Genomic DNA, 19,709 nt, shown 5'->3' with positions numbered 1-19,709 from the left:
CAGACGCTTTACTAACACTCTCCCCACTTGGAGAGTCAGCGCCTTTAACCTCCAGTTGGGCCCAGTTTGCAATTTCTGCGGAAGATGAACAGGAATAGCGAGAACCAATGAGAGACTAGCTGGAGGTGTCTGGACGGGCAAATTTAACTCTCATTTCCCACCAGGAAGAGGAAATAACCAAAGGCTCAGCGTGCCGTGCCGGAACCAGATTAGGGCCTGAAGCCATCCTGCGGTGTTGCGGCCAGCTCAAAAGAAACCGAGTTGAAGAAAGGAGCTCAGGGGCACTGTAATTCACAAACCTGCAGAGTTATAAATGACAGCTATCGTCCAAAAATATACTGAAGTAAGGCTGCCAAGAGGACTTGAAAGCGGGGCAGAATTGCAGGAAACCGATTTCAGGAGGTAGACTGGAATTGCATTGAAAGCATAGGAAAAGAGGCAGAACGTCCACAATGATGAACTTGGCCAAAAAGAGCGTATGCGTTTTTTCCTGAATATATTCAGGAAAAAACGCATACGCCCCTTTTGGCCAACCAAGCAAGCTTGCAAAGGAAATCTGCACTACAATGAAGTCTCACTTCCCCCCGGTCAAAAGGGCCATCTGAAAAAAGTGTAAAATCCAGAAAGGCAGGACAGGCCATGGAGAACTGGGAGCCTTGTTATGCTGATGGGCGGGATGTAAATTGCCAACAGACACTCGGGAGAAGTGTATGGTGTTTCCTGAAACATCTAAAAAACAAAGCAACAGAGCCTAGGGCACTTCCACTTATGGTCCTATAGCTTAGGGAAATTAAAATCAAAAAGACACAGCCACCCCAAAGTTTGGGACGCCTCTGTTTACAAGAACCTCGTTTACAGTACAAGTTCAACATCGCAGAATGTGAAAAATGGATAAAGAACTTGTGGTACTTACGTACAATGCAGTATCACTCAGCAATGAAATCTATGTCATCAGGCCCGTAGCAGCATAATGAGTGGATTCAGGTACGATGATTCTAACTGAAATAAGTCACACAGAAAAAGAAACATCATAAGATATCACTAATACACGGAATGTAAACTTGGCTACACAGGAACTGAATTCCAAAACAGAACAGGGTCTCAAATTTAGAAAACCAACTTATGCTTGCTTAAGGGTAAAGGTGAGTTGGGGTGCTGCATAAAACCAGAGATTGAAATGAGCACAGATAAAGTTCCTTAAGCCAAATATGGAATAGACAAGAGCTACTCCTTGCTCAACGAAATGGACTCAACTCCCCATATTAAACGCCTAAGAATGTACGTGACTAGTAAGTATCTTAAAACCTATGGATTGCTATGTCTCCAAAAGAGAATCAAGCGTGTGTAAAGGGGCATAAACGCAGCAGTGATAGGATTGGAGCGGTTCGGTGTGCAAATGAAGACCCTTTGAAGTCATATTGCATGGTACCCATTCCACGGGTCTCAACTCTCCAGGTTTAAGGTATTCTTCCTTCAGCTAAAACATGCATGTGGAACCCAGAGTATGATCAACCGTGTGATCGGGAGACGTGTTCAAATATGTCTCAGTTTTCCTCCCCTGGTACTCGGGTGCAACATTCCAGACGCTTTACTAACACTCTCCCGACTTGGAGAGTCAGCGCCTTTAACCTCCAGTTGGGCCAGGTTTGCAATTTCTGCGGAAGATGAACAGGAATAGCGAGAACCAATGAGAGACTAGCTGGAGGTGTCTGGACGGGCAAATTTAACTCTCATTTCCCACCAGGAAGAGGAAATAAACAAAGGCTCAGCGTGCCGTGCCGGAACCAGATTAGGGCCTGAAGCCATCCTGCGGTGTTGCGGCCAGCTCAAAAGAAAGCGAGTTGAAGAAAGGAGCTCAGGGGCACTGTAATTCACAAACCTGCAGAGTTATAAATGACAGCTATCGTCCAAAAATATACTGAAGTAAGGCTGCCAAGAGGACTTGAAAGCGGGGCAGAATTGCAGGAAACCGATTTCAGGAGGTAGCCTGGAATTGCATTGAAAGCATAGGAAAAGAGGCAGAACTTCCACAATGATGAACTTGGCCAAAAAGAGCGTATGCGTTTTTTCCTGAATATATTCAGGAAAAAACGCATACGCCCCTTTTGGCCAACCAAGCAAGCTTGCAAAGGAAATCTGCACTACAATGAAGTCTCACTTCCCCCCGGTCAAAAGGGCCATCTGAAAAAAGTGTAAAATCCAGAAAGGCAGGACAGGCCATTGAGAACTGGGAGCCTTGTTATGCTGATGGGCGGGACGTAAATTGCCAACAGACACTCGGGAGAAGTGTATGGTGTTTCCTGAAACATCTAAAAAACAAAGCAACAGAGCCTAGGGCACTTCCACTTATGGTCCTATAGCTTAGGGAAATTAAAATCAAAAAGACACAGCCACCCCAAAGTTTGGGACGCCTCTGTTTACAAGAACCTCGTTTACTGTACAAGTTCAACATCGCAGAAAGTGAAAAATGGATAAAGAAGTTGTGGTATTTACTTACAAAGCAATATCACTCAGCAATGAAATCTATGTCATCAGGCCCTTAGCAGCACAATGAGTGGATTCAGGTATGATGATTCTAACTGAAATAAGTCACACAGAAAAAGAAACCTCATAAGATATCAGTAATACACGGAATGTAAACTTGGCTACACAGGAACTGAATTCCAAAACAGAACAGGGTCTCAAATTTAGAAAACCAACTTATGCTTGCTTAAGGGGAAAGGTGAGTTGGGGTGCTGCATAAAACCAGAGATTGAAATGAGCACAGATAAAGTTCCTTAAGCCAAATATGGAATAGACAAGAGCTACTCCTTGCTCAACGAAATGGACTCAACACCGCATATTAAACGCCTAAGAATGTACCTGACTAGTAAGTATCTTAAAACCTATGGATTGCTATGTCTCCGAAAGAGAATCAAGCATGTGTACAGGGGCATAAACGCAGCAGTGATAGGATTGGAGAGGTTCGGTGAGCAAATGAAGACCCTTTGAAATCATATTGCATGGTACCCATTCCACGGGTTTCAACTACCCAGGTTTAAGGTATTCTTCCTTCAGCTAAAACATGCATGTGGAACCTAGAGTATGATCAACCATGTGATTGGGAGACGTGTTCAAATATGTCTCAGTTTTCGTACCCTGGTACTCGGGTGCAACATTCCAGACGCTTTACTAACACTCTCCCGACTTGGAGAGTCAGTCCCTTTAACCTCCTGTTTGGCCCAGTTTGCAATTACTGCGGAAGATGAACAGGAATAGGGAGAACCAATGAGAGACTAGCTGGAGGTGTCTGGACGGGCAAATTTAACTCTCATTTCCCACCAGGAAGAGGAAATAACCAAAGGCTCAGCGTGCCGTGCCGGAACCAGATTAGGGCCTGAAGCCATCCTGCGGTGTTGCGGCCAGGTCACAAGAAAGCGAGTTGAAGAAAGGAGCTCAGGGGCACTGTAATTCACAAACCTGCAGAGTTATAAATGACAGCTATCGTCCAAAAATATACTGAAGTAAGGCTGCCAAGAGGACTTGAAAGCGGGGCAGAATTGCAGGAAACCGATTTCAGGAGGTAGACTGGAATTGCATTGAAAGCATAGGAAAAGAGGCAGAACGTCCACAATGATGCACTTGGCCAAAAAGGGCGTATGCGTTTTTTCCTGAATATATTCAGGAAAAAACGCATACGCCCTTTTTGGCCAACCAAGCAAGCTTGCAAAGGAAATCTGCACTACAATGAAGTCTCACTTCCCCCCGGTCAAAAGGGCCATCTGAAAAAAGTGTAAAATCCAGAAAGGCAGGACAGGCCATGGAGAACTGGGAGCCTTGTTATGCTTATGGGCGGGATGTAAATTGCCAACAGACACTCGGGAGAAGTGTATGGTGTTTCCTGAAACATCTAAAAAACAAAGCAACAGAGCCTAGGGCACTTCCACTTATGGTCCTATAGTTTAGGGAAATTAAAATCAAAAAGACACAGCCACCCCAAAGTTTGGAACGGCTCTGTTTACAAGAACCTCGTTTACAGTACAAGTTCCACATTGTAGAAAGTGAAAAATGGATAAAGAAGTTGTGGTATTTACTTACAAAGCAATATCACACAGCAATGAAATCTATGTCATCAGGCCCTTAGCAGCACAATGAGTGGATTCAGGTATGATGATTCTAACTGAAATAAGTCACACAGAAAAAGAAACATCATAAGATATCAGTAATACACGGAATGTAAACTTGGCTACACAGGAACTGAATTACAGAACAGAACAGGGTCTCAAATTTAGAAAACCAACTTATGCTTGCTTAAGGGGAAAGGTGAGTTGGGGTGCTGCATAAAACCAGAGATTGAAATGAGCACAGATAAAGTTCCTTAAGCCAAATATGGAATAGACAAGAGCTACTCCTTGCTCAACGAAATGGACTCAACACCGCATATTAAACGCCTAAGAATGTACCTGACTAGTAAGTATCTTAAAACCTATGGATTGCTATGTCTCCGAAAGAGAATCAAGCATGTGTACAGGGGCATAAACGCAGCAGTGATAGGATTGGAGAGGTTCGGTGAGCAAATGAAGACCCTTTGAAGTCATATTGCATGGTACCCATTCCACGGGTTTCAACTACCCAGGTTTAAGGTATTCTTCCTTCAGCTAAAACATGCATGTGGGACCTAGAGTATGATCAACAATGTGATCGGGAGACGTGTTCAAATATGTCTCAGTTTTCGTACCCTGGTACTCGGGTGCAACATTCCAGATGCTTTACTAACACTCTCCCGACTTGGAGAGTCAGTCCCTTTAACCTCCTGTTTGGCCCAGTTTGCAATTTCTGCGGAAGATGAACAGGAATAGCGAGAACCAATGAGAGACTAGCTGGAGGTGTCTGGACGGGCAAATTTAACTCTCATTTCCCACCAGGAAGAGGAATTAACCAAAGGCTCAGCGTGCCGTTCCGGAACCAGATTAGGGCCTGAAGCCATCTTGCGGTGTTGCGGCCAGGTCACAATAAAGCCAGTTGAAGAAAGGAGCTCAGGGGCACTGTAATGCACAAACCTGCAGAGTTATAAATGACAGCTATCGTCCAAAAATATACTGAAGTAAGGCTGCCAAGAGGACTTGAAAGCGGGGCAGAATTGCAGGAAACTGATTTCAGGAGGTAGACAGGAATTGCATTGAAAGCATAGGAAAAGAGGCAGAACGTCCACAATGATGCACTTGGCCAAAAAGGGCATATGCGTTTATTCCTGAATATATTCAGGAAAAAACGCATATGCACTTTTTGGCCAACCAAGCAAGCTTGCAATGCAAATCTGCACTACAATGAAGTCTCACTTCCTCCCGGTCAAAAGGGCCATCTGAAAAAAGTGTAAAATGCAGAAAGGCAGGACAGGCCATGGAGAACTGGGAGCCTTGTTATGCTGATGGGCGGGATGTAAATTGCCAACAGACACTCGGGAGAAGTGTATGGTGTTTCCTGAAACATCTAAAAAACAAAGCAACAGAGCCTAGGGCACTTCAACTTATGGTCCTATAGCTTAGGGAAATTAAAATCAAAAAGACACAGCCACCCCAAAGTTTGGGACGCCTCTGTTTACAAGAACCTCTTTTACCGTACAAGTTCAATATCACAGAAAGTGAAAAATGGATAAAGAACTTGTGGTACTTACGTACAATGCAGTATCACTCAGCAATGAAATCTATGTCATCAGGCCCGTAGCAGCATAATGAGTGGATTCAGGTACGATGATTCTAACTGAAATAAGTCACACAGAAAAAGAAACATCATAAGTTATCACTAATACATGGAATGTAAACTTGGCTACAGAGGAACTGAATTCCAAAACAGAACAGGGTCTCAAATTTAGAAAACCAACTTATGCTTGCTTAAGGGGAAAGGTGAGTTGGGGTGCTGCATAAAACCAGAGATTGAAATGAGCACAGATAAAGTTCCTTAAGCCAAATATGGAATAGACAAGAGCTACTCCTTGCTCAACGAAATGGACTCAACTCCCCATATTAAACGCCTAAGAATGTACCTGACTAGTAAGTATCTTAAAACCTATGGATTGCTATGTCTCCGAAAGAGAATCAAGCGTGTGTACAGGGGCATAAACGCAGCAGTGATAGGATTGGAGAGGTTCGGTGAGCAAATGAAGACCCTTTGAAGTCATATTGCATGGTACCCATTCCACGGGTCTCAACTCTCCAGGTTTAAGGTATTCTTCCTTCAGCTAAAACATGCATGTGGAACCCAGAGTATGATCAACCGTGTGATCGGGAGACGTGTTCAAATATGTCTCAGTTTTCCTCCCCTGGTACTCGGGTGCAACATTCCAGACGCTTTACTAACACTCTCCCGACTTGGAGAGTCAGCGCCTTTAACCTCCAGTTGGGCCCAGTTTGCAATTTCTGCGGAAGATGAACAGGAATAGGGAGAACCAATGAGAGACTAGCTGGAGGTGTCTGGACGGGCAAATTTAACTCTCATTTCCCACCAGGAAGAGGAAATAACCAAAGGCTCAGCGTGCCGTGCCGGAACCAGATTAGGGCCTGAAGCCATCCTGCGGTGTTGCGGCCAGCTCACAAGAAAGCGAGTTGAAGAAAGGAGCTCAGGGGCACTGTAATGCACAAACCTGCAGAGTTATAAATGACAGCTATCGTCCAAAAATATACTGAAGTAAGGCTGCCAAGAGGACTTGAAAGCGGGGCAGAATTGCAGGAAACCGATTTCAGGAGGTAGACTGGAATTGCATTGAAAGCATAGGAAAAGAGGCAGAACGTCCACAATGATGAACTTGGCCAAAAAGAGCGTATGCGTTTTTTCCTGAATATATTCAGGAAAAAACGCATACGCCCCTTTTGGCCAACCAAGCAAGCTTGCAAAGGAAATCTGCACTACAATGAAGTCTCACTTCCCCCCGGTCAAAAGGGCCATCTGAAAAAAGTGTAAAATCCAGAAAGGCAGGACAGGCCATGGAGAACTGGGAGCCTTGTTATGCTGATGGGCGGGATGTAAACTGCCAACAGACACTCGGGAGAAGTGTATGGTGTTTCCTGAAACATCTAAAAAACAAAGCAACAGAGCCTAGGGCACTTCCACTTATGGTCCTATAGCTTAGGGAAATTAAAATAAAAAAGACACAGCCACCCCAAAGTTTGGGACGCCTCTGTTTACAAGAACCTCGTTTACCATACAAGTTCAACATCACAGAAAGTGAAAAATGGATAAAGAACTTGTGGAACTTACGTACAATGCAGTATCACTCAGCAATGAAATCTGTGTCATCTGGACCGTGGCAGCATAATGAGTGGATTCAGGTACGATGATTCTAACTGAAATAAGTCACACATAAAGAGAAACATCATAAGATATCACTAATACACGGAATGTAAACTTGGCTACACAGGAACTGAATTCCAAAACAGAACAGGGTCTCAAATTTAGAAAACCAACTTATGCTTGCTTAAGGGGAAAGGTGAGTTGGGGTGCTGCATAAAACCAGAGATTGAAATGAGCACAGATAAAGTTCCTTAAGCCAAATATGGAATAGACAAGAGCTACTCCTTGCTCAACGAAATGGACTCAACACCCCATATTAAACGCCTAAGAATGTACCTGACTAGTAAGTATCTTAAAACCTATTGATTGCTAACTCTCCAAAAGAGAATCAAGCGTGAGTACAGGGGCATAAACGCAGCAGTGATAGGATTGGAGAGGTTCGGTGAGCAAATGAAGACCCTTTGAAGTCATATTGCATGGTACCCATTCCACGGGTCTCAACTCTCCAGGTTTAAGGTATTCTTCCTTCAGCTAAAACATGCATGTGGAACCCAGAGTATGATCAAACGTGTGAACGGGAGACGTGTTCAAATATGTCTCAGTTTTCCTCCCCTGGTACTCGGGTGCAACATTCCAGACGCTTTACTAACACTCTCCCCACTAAGAGAGTCAGCGCCTTTAACCTCCTGTTTGGCCCAGTTTGCCATTTCTGCGGAAGATGAACAGGAATACGGAGAACCAATGAGACACTAGGTGGAGGTGTCTGGACGGGCAAATTTAACTCTCATTTCCCACCAGGAAGAGGAATTAACCAAAGGCTCAGCGTGCCGTGCCGGAACCAGATTAGGGCCTGAAGCCATCCTGCGGTGTTGCGGCCAGCTCACAAGAAAGCGAGTTGAAGAAAGGAGCTCAGGGGCACTGTAATTCACAAACCTGCAGAGTTATAAATGACAGCTATCGTCCAAAAATATACTGAAGTAAGGCTGCCAAGAGGACTTGAAAGCGGGGCAGAATTCCAGGAAACCGATTTCAGGAGGTAGACTGGAATTGCATTGAAAGCATAGGAAAAGAGGCAGAACGTCCACAATGATGCACTTGGCCAAAAAGGGCGTATGCGTTTTTTCCTGAATATATTCAGGAAAAAACGCATACGCCCTTTTTGGCCAACCAAGCAAGCTTGCAAAGGAAATCTGCACTACAATGAAGTCTCACTTCCCCCCGGTCAAAAGGGCCATCTGAAAAAAGTGTAAAATCCAGAAAGGCAGGACAGGCCATGGAGAACTGGGAGCCTTGTTATGCTGATGGGCGGGACGTAAATTGCCAACAGACACTCGGGACAAGTGTATGGTGTTTCCTGAAACATCTAAAAAACAAAGCAACAGAGCCTAGGGCACTTCCACTTATGGTCCTATAGCTTAGGGAAATTAAAATCAAAAAGACACAGCCACCCCAAAGGTTGGAACGGCTCTGTTTACAAGAACCTCGTTTACAGTACAAGTTCAACATCGCAGAAAGTGAAAAATGGATAAAGAAGTTGTGGTATTTACTTACAAAGCAATATCACTCAGCAATGAAATCTATGTCATCAGGCCCTTAGCAGCCCAATGAGTGGATTCAGGTATGATGATTCTAACTGAAATAAGTCACACAGAAAAAGAAACATCATAAGATATCAGTAATACACGGAATGTAAACTTGGCTACACAGGAACTGAATTACAGAACAGAACAGGGTCTCAAATTTAGAAAACCAACTTATGCTTGCTTAAGGGGAAAGGTGAGTTGGGGTGCTGCATAAAACCAGAGATTGAAATGAGCACAGATAAAGTTCCTTAAGCCAAATATGGAATAGACAAGAGCTACTCCTTGCTCAACGAAATGGACTCAACACCCCATATTAAACGCCTAAGAATGTACCTGACTAGTAAGTATCTTGAAACCTATGGATTGCTATGTCTCCAAAAGAGAATAAAGCGTGCGTACAGGGGCATAAACGCAGCAGTGATAGGATTGGAGAGGTTCGGTGAGCAAATGAAGACCCTTTGAAATCATATTGCATGGTACCCATTCCACGGGTCTCAACTCTCCAGGTTTAAGGTATTCTTCCTTCAGCTAAATCATGCATGTGGAACCCAGAGTATGATCAACCGTGTGAACGGGAGACGTGTTCAAATATGTCTCAGTTTTCGTACCCTGGTACTCGGGTGCAACATTCCAGACGCTTTACTAACACTCGCCCGACTTGGAGAGTCAGTCCCTTTAACCTCCTGTTTGGCCCAGTTTGCAATTTCTGCGGAAGATGAACAGGAATAGTGAGAACCAATGAGAGACTAGCTGGAGGTGTCTGGACGGGCAAATTTAACTCTCATTTCCCACCAGGAAGAGGAAATAAGCAAAGGCTCAGCGTGCCATGCCGGAAACAGATTAGGGACTGAAGCCATCCTGCGGTGTTGCGGCCTGCTCACAAGAAAGCGAGTTGAAGAAAGGAGCTCAGGGGCACTGTAATTCACAAACCTGCAGAGTTATAAATGACAGCTATCGTCCAAAAATATACTGAAGTAAGGCTGCCAAGAGGACTTGAAAGCGGGGCAGAATTGCAGGAAACCGATTTCAGGAGGTAGACTGGAATTGCATTGAAAGCATAGGAAAAGAGGCAGAACGTCCACAATGATGCACTTGGCCAAAAAGGGCGTATGCGTTTTTTCCTGAATATATTCAGGAAAAAACGCATAGGCGCTTTTTGGCCAACCAAGCAAGCTTGCAAAGGAAATCTGCACTACAATGAAGTCTCACTTCCCCCCAGTCAAAAGGGCCATCTGAAAAAAGTGTAAAATCCAGAAAGGCAGGACAGGCCATGGAGAACTGGGAGCCTTGTTATGCTGATGGGCGGGATGTAAATTGCCAACAGACACTCGGGACAAGTGTATGGTGTTTCCTAAAACATCTAAAAAACAAAGCAACAGAGCCTAGGGCACTTCCACTTATGCTCCTATAGCATAGGGAAATTAAAATCAAAAAGACACAGCCACCCCAAAGTTTGGGAAGCCTCTGTTTACAAGAACCTCGTTTACCGTACAAGTTCAACATCACAGAAAGTGAAAAATGGATAAAGAACTTGTGGTACATACGTACAATGCAGTATCACTCAGCAATGAAATCTATGTCATCAGGCCCGTAGCAGCATAATGAGTGGATTCAGGTACGATGATTCTAACTGAAATAAGTCACACAGAAAAAGAAACATCATAAGATATCACTAATACACGGAATGTAAACTTGGCTACACAGGAACTGAATTCCAAAACAGAACAGGGTCTCAAATTTAGAAAACCAACTTATGTTTGCTTAAGGGGAATGGTGAGTTGGGGTGCTGCATAAAACCAGAGATTGAAATGAGCACAGATAAAGTTCCTTAAGCCAAATATGGAATAGACAAGAGCTACTCCTTGCTCAACGAAATGGACTCAACACCCCATATTAAATGCCTAAGAATGTACCTGACTAGTAAGTATCTTAAAACCTATGGATTGCTAACTCTCCAAAAGAGAATCAAGCGTGTGTACAGGGGCATAAACGCAGCAGTGATAGGATTGGAGAGGTTCGGTGAGCAAATGAAGACCCTTTGAAGTCATATTGCATGGTACCCATTCCACGGGTCTCAACTCTCCAGGTTTAAGGTATTCTTCCTTCAGCTAAAACATGCATGTGGAACCCAGAGTATGTTCAACCGTGTGATCGGGAGACGTGTTCAAATATGTCTCAGTTTTCGTACCCTGGTACTCGGGTGCAACATTCCAGACGCTTTACTAACACTCTCCCCACTTGGAGAGTCAGCGCCTTTAACTTCCTGTTTGGCCCAGTTTGCAATTTCTGCGGAAGATGAACAGGAATAGGGAGAACCAATGAGAGACTAGCTGGATGTGTCTGGACGGGCAAATTTAACTCTCATTTCACACCAGGAAGAGGAAATAACCAAAGGCTCAGCGTGCCGTGGCGGAACCAGATTAGGGCCTGAAGCCATCCTGCGGTGTTGCGGCCAGCTCACAAGAAAGCGAGTTGAAGAAAGGAGCTCAGGGGCACTGTAATGCACAAACCTGCAGAGTTATAAATGACAGCTATCATCCAAAAATATACTGAAGTAAGGCTGCCAAGAGGACTTGAAAGCGGGACAGCATTGCAGGAAACCGATTTCAGGAGGTAGACTGGAATTGCATTGAAAGCATAGGAAAAGAGGCGGAACGTCCACAATGATGCACTTGGCCAAAAAGGGCGTATGCGTTTTTTCCTGAATATATTCAGGAAAAAACGCATACGCCCTTTTTGGCCAACCAAGCAAGCTTGCAAAGGAAATCTGCACTACAATGAAGTCTCACTTCCCCCCGGTCAAAAGGGCCATCTGAAAAAAGTGTAAAATCCAGAAAGGCAGGACAGGCCATGGAGAACTGGAAGCCTTGTTATGCTGATGGGCGGGATGTAAATTGCCAACAGACACTCGGGAGAAGTGTATGGTGTTTCCTGAAACATCTAAAAAACAAAGCAACAGAGCCTAGGACACTTCCACTTATGGTCCTATAGCTTAGGGAAATTAAAATCAAAAAGACAGAGCCACCCCAAAGTTTGGGACGCCTCTGTTTACAAGAACCTCGTTTACAGTACAAGTTCAATATTGCAGAATGTGAAAAATGGATAAAGAACTTGTGGTACTTACGTACAATGCAGTATCACTCAGCAATGAAATCTATGTCATCAGGCCCGTAGCAGCATAATGAGTGGATTCAGGTACGATGATTCTAACTGAAATAAGTCACACAGAAAAAGAAACATCATAAGATATCAGTAATACACGGAATGTAAACTTGGCTACAGAGGAACTGAATTCCAAAACAGAACAGGGTCTCAAATTTAGAAAACCAACTTATGCTTGCTTAAGGGGAAAGGTGAGTTGGGGTGCTGCATAAAACCAGAGATTGAAATGAGCACAGATAAAGTTCCTTAAGCCAAATATGGAATAGACAAGAGCTACTCCTTGCTCAACGAAATGGACTCAACTCCCCATATTAAACGCCTAAGAATGTACCTGACTAGTAAGTATCTTAAAACCTATGGATTGCTATGTCTCCGAAAGAGAATCAAGCGTGTGTACAGGGGCATAAACGCAGCAGTGATAGGATTGGAGCGGTTCGGTGTGCAAATGAAGACCCTTTGAAGTCATATTGCATGGTACCCATTCCACGGGTCTCAACTCTCCAGGTTTAAGGTATTCTTCCTTCAGCTAAAACATGCATGTGGAACCCAGAGTATGATCAACCGTGTGATCGGTAGACGTGTTCAAATATGTCTCAGTTTTCCTCCCCTGGTACTCGGGTGCAACATTCCAGACGCTTTACTAACACTCTCCCGACTTGGAGAGTCAGCGCCTTTAACCTCCAGTTGGGCCCAGTTTGCAATTTCTGCGGAAGATGAACAGGAATAGCGAGAACCAATGAGAGACTAGCTGGAGGTGTCTGGACGGGCAAATTTAACTCTCATTTCCCACCAGGAAGTGGAAATAACCAAAGGCTCAGCGTGCCGTGCCGGAACCAGATTAGGGCCTGAAGCCATCCTGCGGTGTTGCGGCCAGCTCAAAAGAAAGCGAGTTGAAGAAAGGAGCTCAGGGGCACTGTAATTCACAAACCTGCAGAGTTATAAATGACAGCTATCGTCCAAAAATATACTGAAGTAAGGCTGCCAAGAGGACTTGAAAGCGGGGCAGAATTGCAGGAAACCGATTTCAGGAGGTAGACTGGAATTGCATTGAAAGCATAGGAAAAGAGGCAGAACGTCCACAATGATGAACTTGGCCAAAAAGAGCGTATGCGTTTTTTCCTGAATATATTCAGGAAAAAACGCATACGCCCCTTTTGGCCAACCAAGCAAGCTTGCAAAGGAAATCTGCACTACAATGAAGTCTCACTTCCCCCCGGTCAAAAGGGCCATCTGAAAAAAGTGTAAAATCCAGAAAGGCAGGACAGGCCATGGAGAACTGGGAGCCTTGTTATGCTGATGGGCGGGATGTAAACTGCCAACAGACACTCGGGAGAAGTGTATGGTGTTTCCTGAAACATCTAAAAAACAAAGCAACAGAGCCTAGGGCACTTCCACTTATGGTCCTATAGCTTAGGGAAATTAAAATAAAAAAGACACAGCCACCCCAAAGTTTGGGACGCCTCTGTTTACAAGAACCTCGTTTACCATACAAGTTCAACATCACAGAAAGTGAAAAATGGATAAAGAACTTGTGGAACTTACGTACAATGCAGTATCACTCAGCAATGAAATCTGTGTCATCTGGACCGTGGCAGCATAATGAGTGGATTCAGGTACGATGATTCTAACTGAAATAAGTCACACATAAAGAGAAACATCATAAGATATCACTAATACACGGAATGTAAACTTGGCTACACAGGAACTGAATTCCAAAACAGAACAGGGTCTCAAATTTAGAAAACCAACTTATGCTTGCTTAAGGGGAAAGGTGAGTTGGGGTGCTGCATAAAACCAGAGATTGAAATGAGCACAGATAAAGTTCCTTAAGCCAAATATGGAATAGACAAGAGCTACTCCTTGCTCAACGAAATGGACTCAACACCCCATATTAAACGCCTAAGAATGTACCTGACTAGTAAGTATCTTAAAACCTATTGATTGCTAACTCTCCAAAAGAGAATCAAGCGTGAGTACAGGGGCATAAACGCAGCAGTGATAGGATTGGAGAGGTTCGGTGAGCAAATGAAGACCCTTTGAAGTCATATTGCATGGTACCCATTCCACGGGTCTCAACTCTCCAGGTTTAAGGTATTCTTCCTTCAGCTAAAACATGCATGTGGAACCCAGAGTATGATCAAACGTGTGAACGGGAGACGTGTTCAAATATGTCTCAGTTTTCCTCCCCTGGTACTCGGGTGCAACATTCCAGACGCTTTACTAACACTCTCCCCACTAAGAGAGTCAGCGCCTTTAACCTCCTGTTTGGCCCAGTTTGCCATTTCTGCGGAAGATGAACAGGAATACGGAGAACCAATGAGACACTAGGTGGAGGTGTCTGGACGGGCAAATTTAACTCTCATTTCCCACCAGGAAGAGGAATTAACCAAAGGCTCAGCGTGCCGTGCCGGAACCAGATTAGGGCCTGAAGCCATCCTGCGGTGTTGCGGCCAGCTCACAAGAAAGCGAGTTGAAGAAAGGAGCTCAGGGGCACTGTAATTCACAAACCTGCAGAGTTATAAATGACAGCTATCGTCCAAAAATATACTGAAGTAAGGCTGCCAAGAGGACTTGAAAGCGGGGCAGAATTCCAGGAAACCGATTTCAGGAGGTAGACTGGAATTGCATTGAAAGCATAGGAAAAGAGGCAGAACGTCCACAATGATGCACTTGGCCAAAAAGGGCGTATGCGTTTTTTCCTGAATATATTCAGGAAAAAACGCATACGCCCTTTTTGGCCAACCAAGCAAGCTTGCAAAGGAAATCTGCACTACAATGAAGTCTCACTTCCCCCCGGTCAAAAGGGCCATCTGAAAAAAGTGTAAAATCCAGAAAGGCAGGACAGGCCATGGAGAACTGGGAGCCTTGTTATGCTGATGGGCGGGACGTAAATTGCCAACAGACACTCGGGACAAGTGTATGGTGTTTCCTGAAACATCTAAAAAACAAAGCAACAGAGCCTAGGGCACTTCCACTTATGGTCCTATAGCTTAGGGAAATTAAAATCAAAAAGACACAGCCACCCCAAAGGTTGGAACGGCTCTGTTTACAAGAACCTCGTTTACAGTACAAGTTCAACATCGCAGAAAGTGAAAAATGGATAAAGAAGTTGTGGTATTTACTTACAAAGCAATATCACTCAGCAATGAAATCTATGTCATCAGGCCCTTAGCAGCCCAATGAGTGGATTCAGGTATGATGATTCTAACTGAAATAAGTCACACAGAAAAAGAAACATCATAAGATATCAGTAATACACGGAATGTAAACTTGGCTACACAGGAACTGAATTACAGAACAGAACAGGGTCTCAAATTTAGAAAACCAACTTATGCTTGCTTAAGGGGAAAGGTGAGTTGGGGTGCTGCATAAAACCAGAGATTGAAATGAGCACAGATAAAGTTCCTTAAGCCAAATATGGAATAGACAAGAGCTACTCCTTGCTCAACGAAATGGACTCAACACCCCATATTAAACGCCTAAGAATGTACCTGACTAGTAAGTATCTTGAAACCTATGGATTGCTATGTCTCCAAAAGAGAATAAAGCGTGCGTACAGGGGCATAAACGCAGCAGTGATAGGATTGGAGAGGTTCGGTGAGCAAATGAAGACCCTTTGAAATCATATTGCATGGTACCCATTCCACGGGTCTCAACTCTCCAGGTTTAAGGTATTCTTCCTTCAGCTAAATCATGCATGTGGAACCCAGAGTATGATCAACCGTGTGAACGGGAGACGTGTTCAAATATGTCTCAGTTTTCGTACCCTGGTACTCGGGTGCAACATTCCAGACGCTTTACTAACACTCGCCCGACTTGGAGAGTCAGTCCCTTTAACCTCCTGTTTGGCCCAGTTTGCAATTTCTGCGGAAGATGAACAGGAATAGTGAGAACCAATGAGAGACTAGCTGGAGGTGTCTGGACGGGCAAATTTAACTCTCATTTCCCACCAGGAAGAGGAAATAAGCAAAGGCTCAGCGTGCCATGCCGGAAACAGATTAGGGACTGAAGCCATCCTGCGGTGTTGCGGCCTGCTCACAAGAAAGCGAGTTGAAGAAAGGAGCTCAGGGGCACTGTAATTCACAAACCTGCAGAGTTATAAATGACAGCTATCGTCCAAAAATATACTGAAGTAAGGCTGCCAAGAGGACTTGAAAGCGGGGCAGAATTGCAGGAAACCGATTTCAGGAGGTAGACTGGAATTGCATTGAAAGCATAGGAAAAGAGGCAGAACGTCCACAATGATGCACTTGGCCAAAAAGGGCGTATGCGTTTTTTCCTGAATATATTCAGGAAAAAACGCATAGGCGCTTTTTGGCCAACCAAGCAAGCTTGCAAAGGAAATCTGCACTACAATGAAGTCTCACTTCCCCCCAGTCAAAAGGGCCATCTGAAAAAAGTGTAAAATCCAGAAAGGCAGGACAGGCCATGGAGAACTGGGAGCCTTGTTATGCTGATGGGCGGGATGTAAATTGCCAACAGACACTCGGGACAAGTGTATGGTGTTTCCTAAAACATCTAAAAAACAAAGCAACAGAGCCTAGGGCACTTCCACTTATGCTCCTATAGCATAGGGAAATTAAAATCAAAAAGACACAGCCACCCCAAAGTTTGGGAAGCCTCTGTTTACAAGAACCTCGTTTACCGTACAAGTTCAACATCACAGAAAGTGAAAAATGGATAAAGAACTTGTGGTACATACGTACAATGCAGTATCACTCAGCAATGAAATCTATGTCATCAGGCCCGTAGCAGCATAATGAGTGGATTCAGGTACGATGATTCTAACTGAAATAAGTCACACAGAAAAAGAAACATCATAAGATATCACTAATACACGGAATGTAAACTTGGCTACACAGGAACTGAATTCCAAAACAGAACAGGGTCTCAAATTTAGAAAACCAACTTATGTTTGCTTAAGGGGAATGGTGAGTTGGGGTGCTGCATAAAACCAGAGATTGAAATGAGCACAGATAAAGTTCCTTAAGCCAAATATGGAATAGACAAGAGCTACTCCTTGCTCAACGAAATGGACTCAACACCCCATATTAAATGCCTAAGAATGTACCTGACTAGTAAGTATCTTAAAACCTATGGATTGCTAACTCTCCAAAAGAGAATCAAGCGTGTGTACAGGGGCATAAACGCAGCAGTGATAGGATTGGAGAGGTTCGGTGAGCAAATGAAGACCCTTTGAAGTCATATTGCATGGTACCCATTCCACGGGTCTCAACTCTCCAGGTTTAAGGTATTCTTCCTTCAGCTAAAACATGCATGTGGAACCCAGAGTATGTTCAACCGTGTGATCGGGAGACGTGTTCAAATATGTCTCAGTTTTCGTACCCTGGTACTCGGGTGCAACATTCCAGACGCTTTACTAACACTCTCCCCACTTGGAGAGTCAGCGCCTTTAACTTCCTGTTTGGCCCAGTTTGCAATTTCTGCGGAAGATGAACAGGAATAGGGAGAACCAATGAGAGACTAGCTGGATGTGTCTGGACGGGCAAATTTAACTCTCATTTCACACCAGGAAGAGGAAATAACCAAAGGCTCAGCGTGCCGTGGCGGAACCAGATTAGGGCCTGAAGCCATCCTGCGGTGTTGCGGCCAGCTCACAAGAAAGCGAGTTGAAGAAAGGAGCTCAGGGGCACTGTAATGCACAAACCTGCAGAGTTATAAATGACAGCTATCATCCAAAAATATACTGAAGTAAGGCTGCCAAGAGGACTTGAAAGCGGGACAGCATTGCAGGAAACCGATTTCAGGAGGTAGACTGGAATTGCATTGAAAGCATAGGAAAAGAGGCGGAACGTCCACAATGATGCACTTGGCCAAAAAGGGCGTATGCGTTTTTTCCTGAATATATTCAGGAAAAAACGCATACGCCCTTTTTGGCCAACCAAGCAAGCTTGCAAAGGAAATCTGCACTACAATGAAGTCTCACTTCCCCCCGGTCAAAAGGGCCATCTGAAAAAAGTGTAAAATCCAGAAAGGCAGGACAGGCCATGGAGAACTGGAAGCCTTGTTATGCTGATGGGCGGGATGTAAATTGCCAACAGACACTCGGGAGAAGTGTATGGTGTTTCCTGAAACATCTAAAAAACAAAGCAACAGAGCCTAGGACACTTCCACTTATGGTCCTATAGCTTAGGGAAATTAAAATCAAAAAGACAGAGCCACCCCAAAGTTTGGGACGCCTCTGTTTACAAGAACCTCGTTTACAGTACAAGTTCAATATTGCAGAATGTGAAAAATGGATAAAGAACTTGTGGTACTTACGTACAATGCAGTATCACTCAGCAATGAAATCTATGTCATCAGGCCCGTAGCAGCATAATGAGTGGATTCAGGTACGATGATTCTAACTGAAATAAGTCACACAGAAAAAGAAACATCATAAGATATCAGTAATACACGGAATGTAAACTTGGCTACAGAGGAACTGAATTCCAAAACAGAACAGGGTCTCAAATTTAGAAAACCAACTTATGCTTGCTTAAGGGGAAAGGTGAGTTGGGGTGCTGCATAAAACCAGAGATTGAAATGAGCACAGATAAAGTTCCTTAAGCCAAATATGGAATAGACAAGAGCTACTCCTTGCTCAACGAAATGGACTCAACTCCCCATATTAAACGCCTAAGAATGTACCTGACTAGTAAGTATCTTAAAACCTATGGATTGCTATGTCTCCGAAAGAGAATCAAGCGTGTGTACAGGGGCATAAACGCAGCAGTGATAGGATTGGAGCGGTTCGGTGTGCAAATGAAGACCCTTTGAAGTCATATTGCATGGTACCCATTCCACGGGTCTCAACTCTCCAGGTTTAAGGTATTCTTCCTTCAGCTAAAACATGCATGTGGAACCCAGAGTATGATCAACCGTGTGATCGGTAGACGTGTTCAAATATGTCTCAGTTTTCCTCCCCTGGTACTCGGGTGCAACATTCCAGACGCTTTACTAACACTCTCCCGACTTGGAGAGTCAGCGCCTTTAACCTCCAGTTGGGCCCAGTTTGCAATTTCTGCGGAAGATGAACAGGAATAGCGAGAACCAATGAGAGACTAGCTGGAGGTGTCTGGACGGGCAAATTTAACTCTCATTTCCCACCAGGAAGTGGAAATAACCAAAGGCTCAGCGTGCCGTGCCGGAACCAGATTAGGGCCTGAAGCCATCCTGCGGTGTTGCGGCCAGCTCAAAAGAAAGCGAGTTGAAGAAAGGAGCTCAGGGGCACTGTAATTCACAAACCTGCAGAGTTATAAATGACAGCTATCGTCCAAAAATATACTGAAGTAAGGCTGCCAAGAGGACTTGAAAGCGGGGCAGAATTGCAGGAAACCGATTTCAGGAGGTAGACTGGAATTGCATTGAAAGCATAGGAAAAGAGGCAGAACGTCCACAATGATGAACTTGGCCAAAAAGAGCGTATGCGTTTTTTCCTGAATATATTCAGGAAAAAACGCATACGCCCCTTTTGGCCAACCAAGCAAGCTTGCAAAGGAAATCTGCACTACAATGAAGTCTCACTTCCCCCCGGTCAAAAGGGCCATCTGAAAAAAGTGTAAATTCCAGAAAGGCAGGACAGGCCATGGAGAACTGGGAGCCTTGTTATGCTGATGGGCGGGACGTAAATTGCCAACAGACACTCGGGACAAGTGTATGGTGTTTCCTGAAACATCTAAAAAACAAAGCAACAGA

Source organism: Pseudorca crassidens, unplaced genomic scaffold, assembly GCF_039906515.1.
Source record: "Pseudorca crassidens isolate mPseCra1 unplaced genomic scaffold, mPseCra1.hap1 Scaffold_69, whole genome shotgun sequence".
Lineage (NCBI taxonomy): Eukaryota > Metazoa > Chordata > Mammalia > Artiodactyla > Delphinidae > Pseudorca > Pseudorca crassidens.
The sequence above is the reverse complement of the archived record's forward strand: the minus strand, read 5'-3'. Positions refer to the sequence as shown.